Source organism: Manis javanica, chromosome 11, assembly GCF_040802235.1.
Source record: "Manis javanica isolate MJ-LG chromosome 11, MJ_LKY, whole genome shotgun sequence".
In the NCBI taxonomy this organism is placed as follows: domain Eukaryota; kingdom Metazoa; phylum Chordata; class Mammalia; order Pholidota; family Manidae; genus Manis; species Manis javanica.
In genome coordinates, this window is record NC_133166.1 from 16,823,506 (window position 1) to 16,845,035 (window position 21,530).

Sequence of the window (21,530 nt, forward strand, 5' to 3'; positions counted from 1 at the left end):
AATGTCATGGGCTTTGGAGTCCAGCAGCCCTGGGTGTGAATTCTGGTGGCATTATTTATGAGCTGTGGGACTTTGAGTAAGTCAGAGCCTCATCTCACTCACCTGTAATCAGGAATAAAACCTACTTCAGAGAGTCTGCCTGTGCCATGAAAGCATGTGATTCATGCCATGTTCTTACCATGATTTTAAGTATTTCTTAGTAATTCAACATTTGCTGAACATCTGTTTTGCTAAGTGCTAGAGATTCATCAGTGAATAAAATGGAAGCCTTGTCCTCAAAGAGCATACAGTCAACTAGCAGAACTGACCCTTTCATAAATAATTCCAACATAATGTGGTCTTCACCCAGAGAGGTCCATGCGAGTTCCCACAGGAGCAGAGGAAGGCAGCCTCCTCTGCCAGGACCAGGAGGAGGTTGTGAGGCATAAAGGATTTACTGTGAGAAAAGTTCTTGGTGAGATGGGAAGAAGTACGCAAATATTAATTAGTACCAACTTGGAGCAGAAGTGAGAACCAGAAAGGAGGTCTTAGAGAAAGAGTCACTCAAAAAAAAAGAGAAATTGAGATAAGACAATAGCCATCTCTGCTCAACCACAGATATGGTCCCCATGGACTGGACAGGAAGGGATCATTATTTGTCATCTATAGATGAGAAAACAAAGCCCAAGGCATTCTGAATCGAACTCCAGCAACTTCTCCAGTTGCAGCCCAGTTGCCTGACACAGAACTCTGAACAGCCGAGGGTCACTGAGCATCAGATGAGAGGGTCAAAGGTCACAAGTGTTCCCTGAAGCCCAGAACCTTCTTCTGTGGATGGGAACTTCCTGTGAGCAGCTCTGAAGGAAAGCAGGCAGCTGCCCATTCAGAGCACCGCCAGGTACCTGGTTGAGGAATGTTCTGTCTGTCCTGGGAGATGTGTGCATTCCAAGGCTGCTGGGTTCAGGGGGCAGAGCAACTCTGACTCTGGTCCAAGTTCTGCGGGCTTTTGTGCCAATACTGCTTCAGCCCAGAAATGGAACTACGGTTTCCAGAACATTCCAAGTCACGAGCTGTGATTTGTTCTTATAAATTTGATCTTCTTTCCAATTCCATAGGGAACTTTTCAAAAGTCCCATCCTAATTTCAGGTCTTACCAACCTTTAGAAACCCCTACCTGTCTCTCAGAAACTACTTGTCAAAATTAATCATATTAATATTAATAGCTACTGCTTATTCAATGCATACTATAAGTATCATCCTATATGTTTTTCAGAAACTGGTTCAGATCATTACAGCAAGCATAAAAAGCAGGTTATTTTCCCCAAAGAAATGTGCAGTTCAGAGTGTTTAAATGACTAGGCAGAAGCTTTGACCCAGTCAGCAAAGGAGCTGAAATTTGAATCCAGATTTGTCTGCTCCAATGCACACAATTTTCTCTTCATGTTCTTCTCCACTAGGCCTTTGTGTGAGAGTACCTGGTGCATCCACTAGGAGTGGGCACAAAGGGGATGGTGCCTAGAGAAAAGCCTAGAAAATGAGGTTAGGGCCTACCCAGGCAGGGCTTTGTAGACCAGCTTAGAAGTCTGGTCTTGAAGGCAGTAGGGAACATGGGATTGTTTTTAAGGAAAGATGTAGTGTGACTTGGGTCTTGATAGATCTCTTTGGCAATATTATATAAAATAGGTTGGTTTTTTCAGAAAGAACAGGGAGCCCGATTAGAAGGCCTTCAGTGACTGGTCGGGGTGAGATGGGAGAAGAGGGCCTGAACTGGGGCAGATGCCACTGCTTGTGTATAAAGGATGGGACGCATTCTAGGGCACTATAGACTAGTTTTCTTGACCACTTGTATGTTAGCTATAAGGGAGACACAGGAAGTTTCAACCTTGGAGAATGGATGCCTAGTAATACTGTTAACTAAGTTAGGAAACAAGAAAGGGAAATGGGTTCATTGGGAGAAGGAAGTAGGGAGAAGGTAAATTCACATTAGGTTTGAACTGCTAGTAGAATTTCCATGGATGTTAGTTGTTGGCAGTTACCAATAGGCAAATGGAGAAATAGGTGTTGACTGAGGTCTAGCTCTGACCTAGAGATGGAAACCCAGTGGGCATCACCAGTGTGGATGTGAGAGGGGGTGGGGGGAGTGGGGAGTAGAGTACAGAGAAGCAGGGAGTCTAGGTTGGAACCCCAATGTTCAGAGGGTAGGCAGGGTGAGAGATACAGAGATTAGCCTTAGAGAAAAGGTAGGGAGGTGATTAAAAAGAAGCTGCTGGAATTGGTCACGAGGAGATGATTGGCAACCTCAGTAGTAACAGTTTCCACCCCCCGTTGTAGGTGGAAGGGTCACCACAAGTTCAGGAGTGAGTGAGAGGTGTAGAGTAGAAACACTTCCTTCTAGACAGAGCAGGGAAGGAGACAGATGGGAGTAACTTGAGGAGGAGGCAGGTTCAAGGAAAGGTTTATATAAGGTGTGGGGGTGGGGGGCAGGGGCCTTGAACACATTGGCAGCTGTGGGAAAGGAGCCAGGGGAGAAGATTGGAGGCCCAGGTGAGAGGAGATGATGAATGAAAGGAGGTGGGAGATGGGACCGAGGGCAGATGCAGAAGGGCCAGCCCAAGGAAAGGAGAGATGCGTCCTGTGGGCTGGAGCAGGCAGTGGCGATGAGAATAGGAGGAGCTGAGTTTGAAGGCAGAGGAGAATGGAATTCAGGGAGGGTCTGCACTGACCTCAGGGTCAACGGCACTGACCTCAGGGTCAATGGCACTGTCTAGAAAGGGATGCCTTCCTGGGCAAGCCCTTGATGGACTGATAGGCGTGTGTTCCCTTCCAGTAAAGGCAGCCTCAAGGCAGCACTGAATCAAATCAGTTATATTGTGTAATACAGCAGTCTAGAGAGAGATGGTGTGAACTAGTGGTTAGAGAGTGGATCTGAAGCCAGGTACCTGGCCAGGTTTGAATCTCTGCCACTTAGTAGCAGTGTGACCTTGGGTAAAATAGGTAACCCATCAGTGCCTGTTCCCTTATTTGAAAAATGCTGATTATATTGGTACCCAGTTCATAGGGGTAATTATGAGAATAAAATGAATTACTGTTTGTTAAATACTGAGAGTAATGCTGGGCATGTGACAGGCGCTATGCAAGTGTTTGTTACTGTTATTGGCAGTAATAGTAATAGTTTTCAGGGCTTACAGGGTCCCGGGAGCTGACTGTTACACAGGCATTATCTAACTTAAATTTAGTAACAGTCCCAGGGAAGCAGGAGCAATTTATTACTTCCTTTATATAAATGAAGAAACAGGTTCAGAGAAATTAACAAAATTGCCTACAGTCACACAAGGAGTAAGGGCAGAACCAGGCTTTGAGTCCAGGACAGTCTGACTCTGGGACCCACTGGCTTTTCTGCATTTTACCTGGGCCCTTCCCAAGTCAGACCCCGCTACCGTGGTACTCCTCAGTTTCCCTTTTCTGTGGCAATAAGTTTCAAAACTACTTCAGGTTCTGCTCTGAGGACACTGCAGGCATGTGCTTTGTCTGTCCTTGGTACATCTCTGGGTAAAAAGTTTATACCAAAGGATCTCTACTTAAGGAAAGAGCTTCTTTATCTTTACAATCAAGCAAAGGTTTACTGATTGCAATCTGGCAGAGGTTTGGATGGATTTCTTGCTGCTTAAACAGTGCAGAGGACCTTCTGTTGAAATGACAGGACTAAGAGTGTTATATGAAGGGTTATAAAAACTGTAAGCCAGAAACCTCTGAACATCTGGTTTGAGTTTGAGTAGCTGCTTGTTCATGCCTTTATCTGAGCAATGCTCATGTTTAGAGCTAAGAGAAGCACAGTTTGTTTCATTCCTGGTTCATATTACATGCCGGCCTAATTTTTTTTTTCATTTATGTCATAGGCCAAAGAACCATGCAAGAGGGCAAGGGAAGGACTGTGTATTGTGGAAAAGTGAGAAAAATCCCTATGCACTAAATCAAGAAGACTAGGGTAGTATTTTTCAAAAATACAGTTTGAGTATTCTCAAGCCTATAAATGCAAGCTATTCCTTGGAAATCTAACAGGAAATTATTTGTACCATCATTGTGTCTTTTAAATGATAGAAGAAGAAAGTGAAATCTGTTGAGCTTCTTGCATGCCATGTACTACACTAAGCACCGTTTACACAATTAATTTACATTCATTTTAATTCTCATAATCAATTTGTGCCATCAGAATTGTTATCCCAGTTTTCCAGATAAGGCAGGGGATTGCATTCAAGGTCACACAGAATCAGAGTTAAGATACAAACCCAGGTACATGTGATTCACACTTACTTTGCAAGCTTCTAACACTTCTTGAATGCACTGTGTTGAGATCTGTCGTTTGTGTCCCATATTGATAAAAGCACCTTTGATGACAATACTAGGTTATAACAAAATTGAAAATGAAAGATGAAAAAATGCTTAACATAATAAAGAACACCAATTTCTAGTCCAATCCAGTGCTTCCTGGTTAGATATAAGATAAATTCCCTTTGCCACTAATCAAAAAGGGAATGTTATTAGTTAGCATTGTTTTAGAATCTTTGACCAATATAAGGCATGACAGAAACAGGAGGCTGAAGACAAAGCTATCATTATTTGTGAAGGATGTGTTTATATTCCTAGAGAATACAAAAACATTAATTGAAAAACTATTTACTTAATAAGAATTCAGTACATGTAAGTGGAGTACAAGATAGCTTTTCAAAAACAAATAAATTTCCCATATACTTGTAATAACCAGGTATGAAATACAATGAAAAATGTCCCAGTCAAAAAAATCAATAAAAATTAAAATATCATCTTAATGAGAACTATATGTGACCTGTGTGACAAAGACTGAAATTTTATTGAGAGCTGTAAAACAGGGCATGAATACATAGGAAATACAACATGCTCCTAGATGAGAAGGTAAAATACTCTAAATATGTCAATTTACAGGTTTAATGGAATGCCAAATAGAATCCTCAAGGGAATTCAGAGATTTGATTGAATGTTTTAAGACTTCATCTGGAATAATAAACCGATGAAAGCATGGAAGAAATTCCAGAGATATAATGAAAGGCTACTCATCTTTAAAGATATTAACATGCTATAAATCTGTAGTTAAAGAGAATATTCATCAAACAGATCAATGAAACAAAATTGCCTAGAAATATTGCCAATTATATGTAAAATTTTAGTATTTGGAAAAAGAAGAATTGCAAAGGAATAGAGAAGAAAAGGCTCAGTCAGTAAATGTTGTTGGAATAATGTGGAAAAGCATCAGCTTAAACTAGAGGCTGCCAAGTGGCATTCAGAGAAATAGATAGATGTAGTCGCTGGACACAAAGAAGGGTTTTTAGCCTACAGTGTTGGGGTAATATTTAAAAACTGGACAATTTCCAGGGAAACTATAGGTCTATGCTTTCCTTTAAACATTAGAAGACCAACATTCCTGCATGAACAAGCCCCATCTCCCTTGACTGGCCTGTAATTCCCCACAGTCTGTCCTCATCCCTTCTTACTCCTCCCCTGATTTACTCCTGTAACTTACCTGCCTGGCCCCTGGAGGAATTTGAGTTTGAGCCTCTGATTGGGACTTCACCTCATACCATATGCCAAAATAAATTTCAGATGGATTAAAGAGGTAAATATTTTAAAGTCAGATCAAAAAGAAGGTGAAACCCAATATTTGCATCTCTCTGGCTTAAAAAAAGGACTTTTAAGCTTAAAGTCATTGAAGAAATCACAAAGAAAAAAGACTAACAAATGTATACCTAAAAATGTAAAGCTTCCATGTATTTTATAAGACTTATCAAGATAAAAAGAATCATAGACTGGGAAAATATTTGGAGTAAGTATGAGAGACTAATGAGAGGTTAATATCTGTATTATAGTAAAGTGCTTATGCTGTGGTAAAAAAAATATGATTTCATAGATAAATAGCAAAAGCTCATGAGTGGAAAAGCTGCCAAAAATACATAGTATGTTGTAAACATACATGGAATATGTTTAACCTCATTAGTAAGCTAAGAAGTGCAAATTAAAGTAATTGTGCTTCTTTTTTACGTAGTAAATTACAACCCTCCCCAGGTTAACACCTAGTCCAAAAGGGGCTGCAGTGAAACTGTGTATACGTTACTAGTTGGATTGTAAGTTAATACATGGGAAGGCAAATTGGCATTTTGCAGTAAATAATAAAAATGCTCATATTTTTACCTTCTGAAAGTCTTTCTTAAGGGACTAAACCAGTACCTGGAAAAAGCTGCTTCTTGTCTTAGCATTGCTTACAATTGTGAAAATTTGGAAACAATTCCATGTCTAATAAATCATATAAACAAATTTTGGAATATAAACTTCATGAATATATTATTCAGACATTAAAAATTATCAAGAAGAGTATGAAACATGGGGAAAAGCTTATAACTTTCAGCCTCAGAAGTAGGACATAGCAGTTATGTTTACATACATTATTAATGGATATAAACACACCCCTTAATAGCAATGTAATTTGCCTAATTTGATAGTTTAGCAGCAGAATTTGAAATTGAACTCAAACCTTTCAACTCTGAGACCACTTGTTAACACCTGACCACTTCCTACTGTGGAAACGGAAGTGACATGTAGAGGGTGTCAGTCAGGCTGGCCATTGGAGGGAGTCTGGTGCTCTTCCAAACTAAAACTCATGCAGCACTTCCGTGCCCTAATGCTGGGGTCTGAGAAAGTAGAGACTTTTGCCAACCCTATAACCTCTAAGAACTGAGGTTTTCTAAAGTTTCCTCCTCTCTCCAGTTGGCACATGTGATAAAATGGGCAAATCTGGGGGCCAGAGAAGGATCTGAGTTGTACCCAAGCCTACTACCAGAGTAATTTGCGTGCTGCAGGTGCTATGGGGACACTTGCATTTCTTCAGTTCTCTGTTACACACCTGTGTGTATATAAATATTCTCACTGTTTTTTGTTTTTGCTTTTTAAAGACTGCATTAAAACTTAATCATGAAAACATACCATGCTTTCGAAGTCAGCCTTATTTGAGGACGAAGCTAAGACCCCAGGTGGTCCCTCCATCCTGAATGCCTAGTGTTAGATGGTGCCAGAGAAGGATTAGTGGAATTCAGTTTAAGAAAGAAAGTATACTTTAAAGAATCCTGAGATTTGAAAACTGAGCCTGCCATTCTGTTTCCTGCATCCATCACACCAAAACAGACCAGGGTTTTGTGTGTAGCAGAGTTTACCATGACAGTACTAACCCCTTATGTTGTATAAAACTTTTAGCATCCTGAACACAATGACATGGAGTTTGTTTCATTTTTGTTTTGATCTTTGTATTCAATCCAGTGAGGTAGGATGGTACTTGGATTACTGTCCCTATTTGGTAGAAGCAGCTGCTGAGGTTCAGAAGTTAAGGCTCTTTTACTGGTCCAGGGTCACACAAGTATGTGGGCAAGCCTAGGTTTGGATCCAGTTCTCCTGTCTGACTGATCTGTTCATTCATTTATCCTCACAAGCACTTGTGGACGATGTGTTTCTCCTGCACCTTCTGTATGTCATGCACTCTGCTTGGCTAGCAGTGACAGCTGTGATCAAGGCAGACAGGGACCTGCCCTGACGGATCTCAGACTGCAGGGAGAAGGACCTTACTTAGGAATGTGGCTAGGTTATTAAGGAAAGGGGTGGTATCTGGGGAGCACCTAGCAAGGGGAGCTAACCTAGCTGGGGAGGAATCGGGGAAGGCTTATTTGGGATACATGATGTGTCTAAGCTGAGACCTTGACAAATTGAATAGGGATAGTGAGGTGAATGGCAAGCAGTGAGAAGGGAGGAGGATTTAAGACAGTTGCCCGAGGACCACCAGCATTTAACAGATAGTGGAAGAGCTGGAAAAAGAGGAATGAAGATGAGTGGCTACTGGGGCAGAAATTTCAGAAAGTGTGCTGTTTTTAAAGCTAAGGGGAGACAGAGCTTCAGGAAAAAGGACATGAAAATCATCTCAAATGTAATTCAGAGGAACTTGTGGTTGAATGCTACATGAATTTCCCTCCTGGAGCCCCACCATAGTAAGAGCAATGATTTAAAACAAACAAGGAACAAACCCACAAGGACGAAGAGAGTAGGAGACAATAGCCGTCAAGAGATGTCAGCAGGCTTTTGGAAAACAGAACATGGGTTGAGTTAGCAGCATAGAGAAAGCTGAAGACCGAGCTCCTGCTGACTGAGATCGCAGTGAGGAGAGGGCCCCAGGAAACCTCAGGCACAAGTCAGCAGGTTCACCAAGGGTAAGGGAAAGCACGCCGCTGAAATGGGTGATGTGCATCTGTGCAGTCTGTAAGCAGCAAGGTCCCCAAATCCCACCTCCCACTCTCCTTTTCCCAAGAAATGCACTCCACCAGAAATGTAAAGTAAGCCAGGAAGGGGGCTCCAAGAAACAAGGGATTCAATAAATGAAAAAGGTGAAGGGAAGTTCCAGAATGATGGATACCAGGCCTAGGAAACAACCAGCCCAGCCCACAGTGGGGCAGAGGGCTCAGAAGCAAGAGCTCCAGGCAAAAAGCAAAAACAGTGGACCAGATTACCTGCTGTATTTGAGCATGTGGAAAGTTCTACTTCAGAGGGATTTTAGTTTTGTGAGATAGTGTGAGCTAGTAATAGAAACACAGGAAGTTAATAAGCAAAAATAATGCTCTTCCACTGTATTATACTGGACAGAAGTAAATCACATCAAAAACAGCTAAACAAGCACATTATTTAAAAATATGGAGGTAACTTCTAGAAGAAATAGCTAAGAGAGTTTACCGAAGCTGTCTGGGGAGTGGCATGCAGATGTGTGGGGGTGGGCAGAGGATTGCCCTTTTCCATTGTAAGCTTTTTAGTACTGTTCGACTTTTTAAGCTATTTGAGAAAAAATATGTACTGCTACAGAAGTCAGAGAAGAAAGAATTGACAAGTTTCCACTGGAGGTAGCAATAGGAGCGTGAGCCAGACCAGCTGGGTTCCCTTACATTTCTCCACTGAGCCCAGTGATGGCTTACTTGAGAGTGGGATCGCCTCCAGCAGTCTGCCCAGACAAGGGCATTTACTTCATCTGCTAAGAGAATCCTTTCTAACCTTCACTTTTCAGAGTAATGCAAGTTAAGGACAGCATGGTGATGGAAACTTGAAGTCAATCTAACAACATTTGCCTAAGTGTAATGGCTGGGAGGGAAAGTTCTGGAGTCTGAAGCCTGTGTTCAAATTCCCACACCTCCTTATTAACTATGCCACCTTAGGCCAACTAGCCAAGACAACAAATATGAAAATGGAAGGAATAATCCACCCAGATTTTGTTGTGAGGGGTAACTGAGTTAACGCATGCAGAGTGGGCTCCCCACTAAGTGCGTGGTAGATGTTAACCTTATTGTTACTCGAAATTCTGCTCTCATGTCCATTATTTTCACAAAGGTCACACAAATGTCCAAATTTAGGTTTTACCTTTTTATGCCCACCTCTATTAATTCTGACAAAAAGCAAATCAAATAAGAACCTTGATTTAGCAAAGCACTGTGTTGCTCCCTGGCAGAGACAAAGGCAGTACAGTTTGGGGTCCTCGTCTTCCAAGGTTTCTCAAGCCTGAGAAGACCTAATAGTGAGAGCAGTGTGGAAGACAGCAGATGGGGGGTACTGTGTAGTGCGAGGTGACTTATCGAGGGAATTTTGAGAAGGCCAGCAGTGAGGGTGACTGGAGGCTAGGGTGCACCAAGAAGGTACAGGAGGACTTGTATAGGAAGAAACAGAGGGGCCACCAAACAAAAATCTAAGATGAGAAGCTGCATGAAGTGTAGGAGAAAGCTGGAATGACTGGGAATGAGAAGAGCGGGGTTCCCATCCCGGTTCTTCAGCCGCCCAGCTGTGAGACCTTGAGAAAAGTGACTATCCTCTCTGAGCCTCAGGATTAAATGAGATCATGCAATACACCGGCGCTCCACCTGGCATACAGTAGGCACGCCTATCATTTTCTTTAATTTGTACCTTGAGTCTGAATCCCAGAGCACAAGCACACTGACTGGCTGAGGGTCAGAATGAAAATGTTTTCGGAGGGGAATCAGAGCTCTTGGCGCAGACCTGTAGTTCCAGCCAGCCTTGTTGTTCAGTCTCAAAATGTTGCTCAGAGAGGAGAGGGATTCACAGCAGGCACTTTGATTCACCTGACGTAAAGCTCCCTCAGGCCTCCACCTCAGGCTGTAGGAAGTCTCTTTCGTCCCTCATTGCTGGCATCTCAGCTGACTGCCCTTTACGGCCTCAGTTCTGTGGCTCATCCTACGTTCCAGCCCTTCTTCTCCTCCTGATTCTGAGAACACCTGACTTTGACCATGTTCCTCTCGTTCTAAATACTCCAAGGGCCCTTTTCTGCCTGAAGGCAATCTGCCGAGCCCCCGAGCTCAGCTACAGTGCTCTCATGGAGCTCCCTGAGGTGGGGTTTCCTCCTCTAGGCTTTACCCACTTACACAGGACAGGCCCTAAGCGCATTGTGGGCTGCTCTCTTGTCACCTGGATCAGTCTGAGGGCAAAGGCTCTGCCTTCATTATATCTCAACTGACCATTTACCAAGCACTTGCTCCTCACTGGGCCATGAACTGGGAGCTGGGCTACAGAGGGGCTTAGACCCCCATCTTGGCCCTCCAGGTGCTAATTGCCCTGGAGGAGGGAGGCGTGGAGATAATAACCGTAGGCAGTTTCACCTGAGCTGTCACATGCTTGCGCAGTGTCTGAGCAAGAGGGACAGAGAAGGGAGCAGTTAAATCCGTGCATCTCTGCTCCTGGCACACAATAGGTAACTAGTTGTTCGGGAGACCTAACTGTTTTGGCTCCTCAGTCTTTAGCAGCCACTTCACTTCTCTGATGTCTTGCCAATGGGTTTCAGCCCCCAGCAAGTTCGCTATGGATTCAGTGTGACCAAAGAAATAACAGTAGGACGTTTCTTTGGGGTGAAAGGGTTTATTACCCGGCTTGTTCTCCCCACGGTAGAGCACTAGCGTCTCTGCCTCCACCCAGAGCACTGGGCTGAACTCTCTATATAGCGCAGTAATAACATATTGCCTAAAGGTGTGGAAGTGGTAGCCTAGCAGCAGGCTAGTTATATCTTCAGGTGGTTTAAGTTCAGTGAGGATCCTGGCCATAGGAACCCCAACTTCCCCACATCTAAACTTCCATTTGCTCTTGCAATGGGTATAGTGACACATGTTAGCACTGTGTGAGAGTTAAATGAGATCATGCACAAGAGTGGAGTACTTATCAGGGCCTAGCACACAGTAGGACCCATTAAAGGATGGCGGGGAGGGCTGCTATTGTTGTTTTATTGAAGGTATTTCTTTATTATTAAAAGCTTGTATCTGATTGTGGGGAGAGGACGAGGTGGCAGTGTGAATAAGGTGGCAGAAATCTCCTCCCAAAACCATATATATTTTGAAAATACAACAAATACAACTATTCCTAAAAGAGTGACCAGAAGATACAGTACATCAGCCACTCTACATCTGCGAGAACCCAACATCTCACAGAAAAGGGTAAGATACAAAGCCGTGACCTGGCGGAACCCAAGCACTCCCCCCACCCCAGCTCACCGACGGGAGGAAAAGAATCAGAGTGGGGAGGGAGTAGAAGCACAGGACTGCTAAATAACCAGCCCTGGTAATCTTCCCTGGGAGCACAGACACACATTGCTTGGTGCTCTGGATATTAGAGGAGCGGAAAAGCAAAATCCAATACTAAGACTGTGAGCAGGTTCTCATAGCTGGCTGTCCTGGGACAAAAGAAAAGCAGGTGCTTTAAAAGTCTTAATGGGATAAGGGTTTAACATGTGGACAAAATCATCCTGGCACATTCAGCCTAGCAGGCTGGGAACTTTAAGGAACTTCAGGTGCCCTATCCCCCCAGTTGGCAGCGCAGCTCTGAGGCCCCTCATGGCGATAAGCAGCCTGCATTCCTTCTTCTCCACCATCATCTGCAAGCAAATCATTGGCTGTCCCTGCCGTTGCTGCAGACCAGCCAGAGAGCAGCCCCGCCTACAGCAACCACACAGCTTAACACAGAGGCTCCTTCCTACATGTGGCTAACTGGCCCAGACCCAGAGGCTGCTCCCAGCATACGGTTGACCAGAACAGACAGCAGAGAGAGGCTCAGAGACTGGGAGGCATGAAGGGGCTTTGTTCTCATGGCAGAACACATGCTGCTTGCCTGAGACCCCTGCTAGCATCCTAGGCCATCCCGAGGGCTGCCCCACCCTTGGCAATTTAGGGGATTAACCCAGAGGCTACTCCCTGTGGGCGGTTCACTGGCACAAACAGTGGAGAGAGGCACAGAGAACAGGAAGCACGAAGGGGCCTTGTTCTCACTACAGAACATGCACCACTTGCCTGCAACCCACGCCAGTTCCTTAAGCCAACCCGAGGGCTGCCCCACCCATGGCAGCTTGGGGTATTAATGCAGAGCCTGCTCCCTGCATGTGGTTGATCAGCACACACAGCATCAATGGACGCTGATACCAGGAGGCACAAAGGGGCTCTGTTCTCATGGCAGAACACGTACTGTTGGCCTGCAAACCCCATCAGAGCCCTAGGTCATTCACGAGGGCTGCCCTGCCCTAGGCAGCTTATGGGATTAACTCAGAGGCTGCTCCCAGTGTGCAGTTGACCAGTACAGACAGTGGAGACAGGTGCAGGGACTGGGAGGCACAAAGGGGCTTTGTTCTTGTGGCAGAACACATGCTGCTGGCCTGTGACTCCTGCCAGTGCCCAAGGCCATCCTGAGGGCCACCCCATCCTCAGCAGCCTAGGGGAATCAACCCAGAGGCTACCCCCTGTGCACAGTTAACTGGCACAGACAGCAGAGACAGGCAAGGCAACCAGCAAGCAGGAAGGTACTTGGTTCTCCCTACTGATACGCATGCCACTCGCTGGCAACCACTTCCATCACCATGAAAAGGCAGAATAACCTTGTTCAATCCCAAATCCCTCAAACACCAGAAAGAGGGCTTGGTGAAACTGAAATCACCAATCTTCTGGAAAAAAATTTCAAAATAAAAGTCATAAGCATGCTGATGGAGCTACAGAAAAATATTCAAGAGCTAAGGGATGAATTCAGGAGGGAGATAACAGAAATGAAACAAATAATGGAAGGATTTAAGAGCAGACTAGATGAGGTGGAGGAGACTGTTAATGGAATCGAAATCAGAGAACAGGAGTACAGAGGAGCTGAGGCAGAGAGAAGAAAGGATCTCTAGGAATGAAAGAAAATTAAGAGAACTGTGTGACCAGTCCTAATGGAACAATATTCACATTATAGGGGTACCAGAAGAAGAAGAGAGAGAGAAAAAGGGATAGATAGAAAGTGTCTTTGAGAAATAACTGCTGAAAACTTCCCCAAATTGGGGAAGGAAATAGTCTCCCAGGCCATGAAGGTACACAGATCTCCCAACACAAGGGACCCAATGAGGACAACACCAAGACACATAATAATTAAAATAGCAAAGATCAAAGACAAGGACAGATAATAAAAAGCAGCTAGAGAGAGAAAAAGATCACGTACAAAGGTAAATCCACCAGGTTATCATCAGACTTATCAACAGAAACTTATAGGCAAGAAGGGAATGACATGATATATTCAATGCAATGAAACAAAAGGGCTTCAAATGAAGAATACTCTATCCAGCAAGATTATCATTTAAATTTGAAAGAGGGATTAAAAAATTCCCAGATAAGAAAAAGTTGAGGGAATTTACCTCCCACAAACCATCTGTAGAGTGTATTTTAAAGGGGTTGCTCTAGATGGAAGTATGTCTTAGGCTAAATAGCTGTCACCAGAGGATATAAAACCACGGCAAAGGCAGTAGACCAACTAAATACTAAATGCAAAATAAAATCATCTATCCACAAAGCCAGTTAAAGGAAACACAATGAGTATAGAAAAAAACACCTGACATATAAAGAGTGGAGGAGGAAGAAAAAGAAGGGAGAGAAATAGAGAATCATCAGACTGTGTTTAAAATAGCATAATAAGTGAGTTAAGTTAGATGGTTAGATAGTAAAGAAACTACCCTTGAACCTTTGGTAACCATGAATCCAAAGCCTGCAATGGCAATAAGTACATATCTATCAATAACCACCCTAAATGTAAATGGACTGAATGCACCAATCAAAAGACAAAGAGTTACAGAATGGATAAACAAACAAGACCCATCTATATGCTGTCTACAAGAGAATCACTTCAAACCCAAAGACATACACACTCTAAAAGTGAAGGGATGGAGAAAGATATTTCATGCAAACAATAGGGAGAAAAAAGCAGCTGTTGCAGTACTAGTATCAGACAAAACAGACTTCAAAACAAAGAAAGTAACAAGAGACAAAGAAGGATATTACATAATGATAAAGGGGTCAGTCCAACAAGAGGATATAACCAGTGTAAATATATATGCATCCAACACAGGAGCACTGACATATGTGACAGAAATACTAACAGAATTAAAGGAGGAAATAGAATGCAATGCATTCATTATATGAAACTTCAACACACCACTCACTCCAAAGGACAGATCAACCAGACAGAAAATAAGTAAAGACACAGAGGCACTGAACAACACATTAGAACAGATGGACCTAACAGACATCTATAGAACATTCCACCCAAAAGCAGCAGGATACACATTCTTCTCAAGTACACATGGAACATTCTCCAGAATAGACCACATACTAGGCCACAAAAAGAGCCTCAGTAAATTCAAAAAGATTAAAGTTCTACCAACCAACTTCTCTGATCACAAAGGCATAAAACTAGAAATAAATTTTACAAAGAAAACAAAAAGCTCACAAACACATAAAGGCTTAACAACATGCTCCTAAATAATCAATGGATCTATGACCAAATTAAAACAGAGATCAAGCAACATATGGAGACAAATGAAAACAACAGCACAGTGCCACAACTTCTGTGGGACACAGCAAAGGCAGTTATAAGAGGAAAGTATATAGCAATCCAGGCCTACTTAAAGAAGGAAGAATAATCCCAAATGAATAGTCTAAATTCACAATTATTGAAACTGGAAAAAGAAGAACAAATGATGCCCAAAGTTAGTGGAAGGAGGGACTTAATAAAGATTGGAAAAGAAATAAATAAAATTGAGAAGAATGAAAGAACAGAAAAAATTAATGAAACCAAGAGCTGGTTCTTTGAGAAAATAAACAAAATAGATAAACCCCTAGCCAGACATATTAAGAAAAAAAGAGAGTCTACACACATAAACAGAATCAGAAATGAGAAAGGAAAAATCATGACAGACATCACAGAAATACAAAGAATTATTAGAGAATAGTATGCAAAAGTATATGCTAAAAAACTGGATAACCTAGAAAAAATAGACAACATTCTAGAAATGCAACTTTCCAAGACTGACCCAGGAAGAAACAGAAAATCTGAACAGACCAAATACCAGCAATGAAATTGAATCAGTAATCAAAAAAATACCCAAGAACAAAACTCCCAGACAAGATGGATTCACTGCTGAATTTTATCAGACATTTAGAGAAGACATATTGCCTATTCTCCTTAAAGTTTTTCAAAAAATAGAAGAGGAGGGAATACTTCCAAACTTATTCTATGAAGCCAGCATCACTCTAATACCAAAACCAGGTAAAGACACCACCAAAAAAGAAAACTACAGGCCAATATCCCTGATGAACATAGATGCAAAAATACTCAATGAAATATTAGCAAACTGAATTCAAAAATACATCAAGAGGATCATGCACCATGATCAAGTGGGATTCATTTCAGGGATGCAAAGATGGTACAAAATTCAAAAACCCAAAAACATCATCCTCCACATCAATAAAAACAAGGACAAAACCACATGGTCATCTCCATACATGCTGAAAAAGCATTTGACAAAATTCAACATCCATTTATGATAAAAACTCTCAACAAACTGGGTATAGAGAGCAAGTACCTCAACATAATAAAGGCCACATATGACAAACCCATAGCCAACAGCATACTTAACAGCAAGAAGCTTTTCCTCTAAGATCAGGAACAAGACAAGGATGCCCACTCTCCCCTCTTTTATTCAACATAGTACTGGAGGTCCTAGCCACAGCAATTAGACAACACAAAGAAGTAAAAGGCATCCAGATTGGTAAGGAAGAAGTCAAACTGTCAGTGTTTGCAGGTGACATGATATTGTACATAAAAAACCCTAAAGACTCCACTCCAAAACTACTAGAACTAATATCTGAATTCAGCAGGATACAAAATTAGCACACAGAAGTCTGTTGCATTCCTATACACTAACAATGAACTAGCAGAAAGAGAAATCAGGAAAACAATTCCATTCACAATTGCATCAAAAAGAATAAAATACCTAGGAATAAACTTAACCAATGGAGTGAAAGACCTATACCCTGAAAACTACAAAACACTCTTAAGAGAAATTAAAGAGGACACTAACAAATGGAAACTCATCCCATGCTCTTGGGTAGGAAGAATTAATATTATCAAAAGGGCTGTCCTGCCTAAAGCAATCTACAGATTCAATGCAATCCCTATCAAAATACCAACAGCATTCTCCAACAAACTGGAAAAAATAGTTCTAAAATTCATATGGAACCACAAAAGACCCTGAAGAGCCAAAGCAATCCTGAGAAGGAAGAATAAAGCAGGGGGGATCTCACTTCCCAACTTCAAGCTCTACTACAAAACCACAGTAATCAAGACAATTTGGTACTGCACAAGAACAGACCCATAGACCAGTGGAACAGAATAGAGAGTCCAGATATTAATCCAAACTTCTATGGTCAATTAATATATGATAAAGGAGCCATAGATATACAATGGGGAAATGACAGCCTGTTTGCCAACAGCTGGTGTTTGCAAAACTGGACAGCTGCATGTAAGAGAATGAAACTGGATTACTGTCTAACTCCATACACAAAAGTAAACTTGAAATGGATCAAAGACCTGAATGTCAGTCATGAAACCATAAAACTCTTAGAAGAAAACATAACCAAAACTCTCTTGAATATAAACATGAGCAACTTCTTCATGAACATATCTCCCCTGGCAAAGGAAACAAAAGCAAAAAGAACAAATGGGACTATATCAAACTAAAAAGCTTCTGTACAGCAAAGTACACCATCAGTAGAACAAAAAGGCATCCTACAGTTTGGGGGAATATATTCATAAATGACATATCCGATAAGGGGTTGACATCTAAAATATATAAAGAGCTCACATGCATCAACAAACAAAAAGGAAATAATCCAATTAAAAAATGGGGAACAGACACTTCTCCAAAAAAGCATTTCAGATGGCCAACAGGCTCATGAAAAGATGCTCCACATCATTAATCATCAGATATATGCAAAGAAAACCACAACGAGGTATCACCTGACACCAGTTAGAATGGCCAACCTCCAAAAGACAAACAACAAGAAATGTTGACGAGGATGTGGAGAAGGGGGAACCCTCCAACACTGCTAGTGGGACTATAAATTAGTTCAACCATTGTGGAAAGCAGGATGGAGGTTCCTCAAAAGTCTCCAAATAGGAATGCTATTTGACCCAGAAATTCCACTCTTAGGAATTTACCCGAAGAATGCAGCAGCCCAATTTGAAAAAGACAGATGCACCCCTATGTTTATCACAGCACTGTTTACAATAGCCAAGAAATGGCAGCAACCTAAGAGTCCATCAGTAGATGACTAGATAAAGAAGAGGTGATACATATACACAATGGAATATTATTCAGCCATATGAAGAAAACAAATCCTACCATTTGCAACAACATGGATGGAGCTAGAGGGTATTATGCTCAGTGAAATAAGCCAGGTGGAGAAAGACAAGTACCAAATGATTTCACTCATCTGTGGAGTGTAAGAACAAAGCAAAAACTGAAGGAACAAAACAGCAGCAGAATCCCAGAATCCAAGAATGGACTAACAGTTACCAAAGGGAAAGGACTGGGGAGGGTGGGTGGGAAGGGAGGGATAAGGGGAATAAGGGGCATTACAATTAGCACACATAATCGTGGGAGGCATGGGGAAGGAAGAATAGCACAGAGAAGACAAGTAGTGACTCTATAGCATCTTACTACGCTGATGGACCGTGAGTGTAGGAGGGTTCCCCTTTCTCCACATCCTCGCCAACATTTCTTGTTGTCTTTTGGATGTTGGCCATTCTAACTGGTGTGAGGTGATGTCTCATTGTGGTTTTAATGGGATATGTGATGGGGACTTGATAATGGGGAGAACCTAGTAACCACAATGTTGCTCAAGTAACTGTATATTAATGATGCCAAAAAAAGCTTGTATCTACATTAGAAATCTAAGAAGCTTAGATTGGAGGGGTGAGAGGCCAAATATTCTATCACATCTTTGATTTTCAGAGGATGTTTTTGAAAGCATTCTCTGCCCAGTGTCTTTCTCTTAACTTACTGTCCTGCAGTTGCGTGTGAAGGCTGGGATTCTCCCAGGGTCTGGAAGGGAAGAGGGGTTACACTCATCCATCCAAGATTAAAGCCACCCTCTGTAAACCTTCCAAGCCATCAGATGCCCAGAGCAGCAGCCAGCTCAGACCCACTGCCTTGGACGTGACACACACTTGTGTCCCCTGGCATACTGGCCGGCCTCCTGGAATGGAAGGCACAGTGATGGACTGGTGAGTCTGAGGCAAGGACATGGTCTCACAGGTGCAGGGCTCAGGACCAAGGGGCCATCCACCTCAGCCCCAGGGTGAGGAAGAGGGCTCAGCAAGGGGAATCTTCCCTGGGAGAGTGATGATCTGTTTTTCCTACCCTCTTACGCAATCTTTGGAAGCCTCCACACCCAGCAAACCCAGCATCATCCCCCACTGCTTTACATGTAACAGTAAGCAGGCAGCAGCTCCCATGGCTTCTCACGTGGACACGTGTGTGTGCAGCCATGCGTGTGTGCACATGCACGTGTTCTTCCTTCAGCTGCCTGGCCCATACTGTGGCTGTAGCAATGGGGCAGCCCCGCAACACAACAGGCCTCCCTTGTGGGCACAGCCAGGGTGCTCAGGGCGGGCAGTGGCAGGGGAGAAAAGGCAGGGGTTGTCCAGTGTGAAGGGTTTCAATGGAAATGTCCCCAGGGGCTTCTAGGAGAGGCAGGACCCTTACAACTCATCTTTCCCAGAAAGGGGGTGATGTCTACAGAATGTTTTTCTGTGCCTTGGAGGTATGAGCTGAAAGGAAGAGAGAATTCAGCATCCTCAATGGTTCTTTATAGGTACATCCTGGTGTGTTGTAGTGTCAGCAGGGTGGAAGAAACAAATCTTACATGGACTCAGTTGTGTCCAAATAACAAAGCCAGTGCTGTGTGGAGGTGTTGGAGCACCAGTTGCTGCTTTCCCGAGCTGAGAGCCACGTGCCCTCATGCCCATTTGCCATAAAGTACACATACCAGGAGCCCTTGATGAAGAAGAGGTGAGCTGAAGTCACCCAGAAGGTAGCCACAAAACACAAACCCACCTAGAAAGGGCCACGGCCCCCTGTCCATAGTCACTTAATTGCTAATACTGTAGCACCTCCTATGTGTCAGGCACTGTACATACTCCCATTTTACAGACAAGGATACAAGCACAGAGTGATGAAGTGACTTGCTCAAGATCACACAGGAGGTGGCACAGTGGGATGAGAACACCCAGCCTCTCACTCTAAAGCCTGTGCTCTTTCTGTTATACCACACAGCCTCTGACTTAGCCTGTCCAAAATGGGCTTGCTGTGTTCGTTTTGACTTGGTTTCATTTTACCTGCCACAGATGAGACGATTACTACAAGCCCTACTAAGTGCTTTACATGCATTACATCACTGAACCCAAACCCTGCTGCAAGATAGGTGGGTAGAGAACAGGATTGAGAGGCCCTAAGTGGTATGCCTAGGGTTGCCCAGCTAGTGAGAGTCAGAGCTGGAAGTCAAACCCGGGTCTCTGACTGCACAGTCCACACTCAGTCATAGGTCAGGGAGTTCCAGCCAATTGAGGTCAAATTATGCCAGAGGCAGAATCCAGATCTGAGGAACTAAGGCATGGGAGACTAAGCATGGCCGGCTGACCATGCCCTGGTTGGTGCTCACCCTCCAGCCCAGCGGATGAGTGGAAGGAAGCAGGGGCCTGAGAAGAAGGCTGGCCAGCCACAGGGGCTGCAGCCTAGTCCTCCAGGGACCCCACGGGCTCTCATCATTCAGGCATGCAGACAGCTGAGAGCTGCAGACTGCTTCCCACCCTCCCACCTGGTAGGGAGCAGACAGCCCAGGCACATGGACCAGCCTGCCTTTCACTGGTCAGGGACCTGCGGAGACTGCCCTGGAGGTCAGGCCCAGGCAGGGGCTAACATTTGTATTATAACCTCTGTGATGGGGACATGGAGCCCTGCTGTGGCCAGAGACTCAGAGACTGCCAGAAGGTTCCATAAACTTTTTACAACAGCAACTGTTTCTTAATTCCTTGCAAGATATATGTTGTTTTCACTTTTGTCATGGGGCAGTTTCTACCTCAAGGCTGAGGAAGTGATCTGTCTAGGCAGCTAGAGCAGCTGTAAAATATCTAAGTTGAACATATAACTACATTACCATGATCTCTAATAGGATTTGGTGTCCCGCAGAAGTCTAACTTGGCCTCTGGCCCAAAGACATAGGCCCAAGTTATTTTGTTGAGTGTTACCTATTAGATAAATAAGAAAGAAATACTGTTCAAATCATTGTGCGACTGACCAACACACGTTATAATTATTGTAAGGAAAAATCCACCAGAGTCTGAGAATTTACCCATCTTGTTAATCATTTTACTATGTTATGTCCTGATAGAAGTAATTCAAGTACATAATTCACAGAAACCATCTTGACAGCTCTTGCTAGAGAAAACAGTTGAGGCCATGCACAGTTTTATTACTGCATGTTCCCCAAACACATGGTTAGTGCTGCTTTGGGAGAAGACAGCCCACTGCAGTGTCTAGCTGAATGGAACAGGCCCACGGGAAGAGAAATGAAAGTGAAGCTGCAGGTCTGGGGAAAATTTATAGATATGAAATTTGAAAAAGAGTGTAAAGAAAATAAAAGAGAAACCTGTAAAGAAATAAGCAGCCCCAACCCTACAGAAGGAGCCCAGCTTTAGGACTGGAGGCTGAACACAGCAGCGAACATGAAATCAAGCACACGCTGCCCTTTGTCATTTGATATTTGACAAGTGGTGAGTGAGTAGCTGCTCTAGACAGGGTGGAGTGCCAGTCCCTGGGGAGACACAAGCAAGATGGGGAACTGGACAGGGACACCTTCCTCTCAAGGAATTTGCAGTCTACTCAGGAAAGAGCCACACTCACAAACAGCTAGAGTGCAAGGTAGAAATCAGTAGGTGATAAGTGAAGGATGGAAGTAAATTGCCATTAGGAGTCAGATGACAGACCTTTCTCACTGGGATGAATCTGGGGAGGCTTCATGAAGGAGGTGATATTTCAGCTGGCTCTTGGAGGGCAATTAGGATGTGGACCAGTGTAAGAGGGCACGGGGAGGGCT

At 43.3% G+C, this 21,530-nt stretch overlaps 1 protein-coding gene across 10 annotated transcripts in view; it reads left to right on the top strand.

Annotated features, from left to right (window-relative positions):
* The window catches only part of TENM4 (teneurin transmembrane protein 4), a 711,224-nt gene that overhangs the window by 539,595 nt on the left and 150,099 nt on the right, over positions 1–21,530 (top strand). The window lies entirely within an intron of this gene.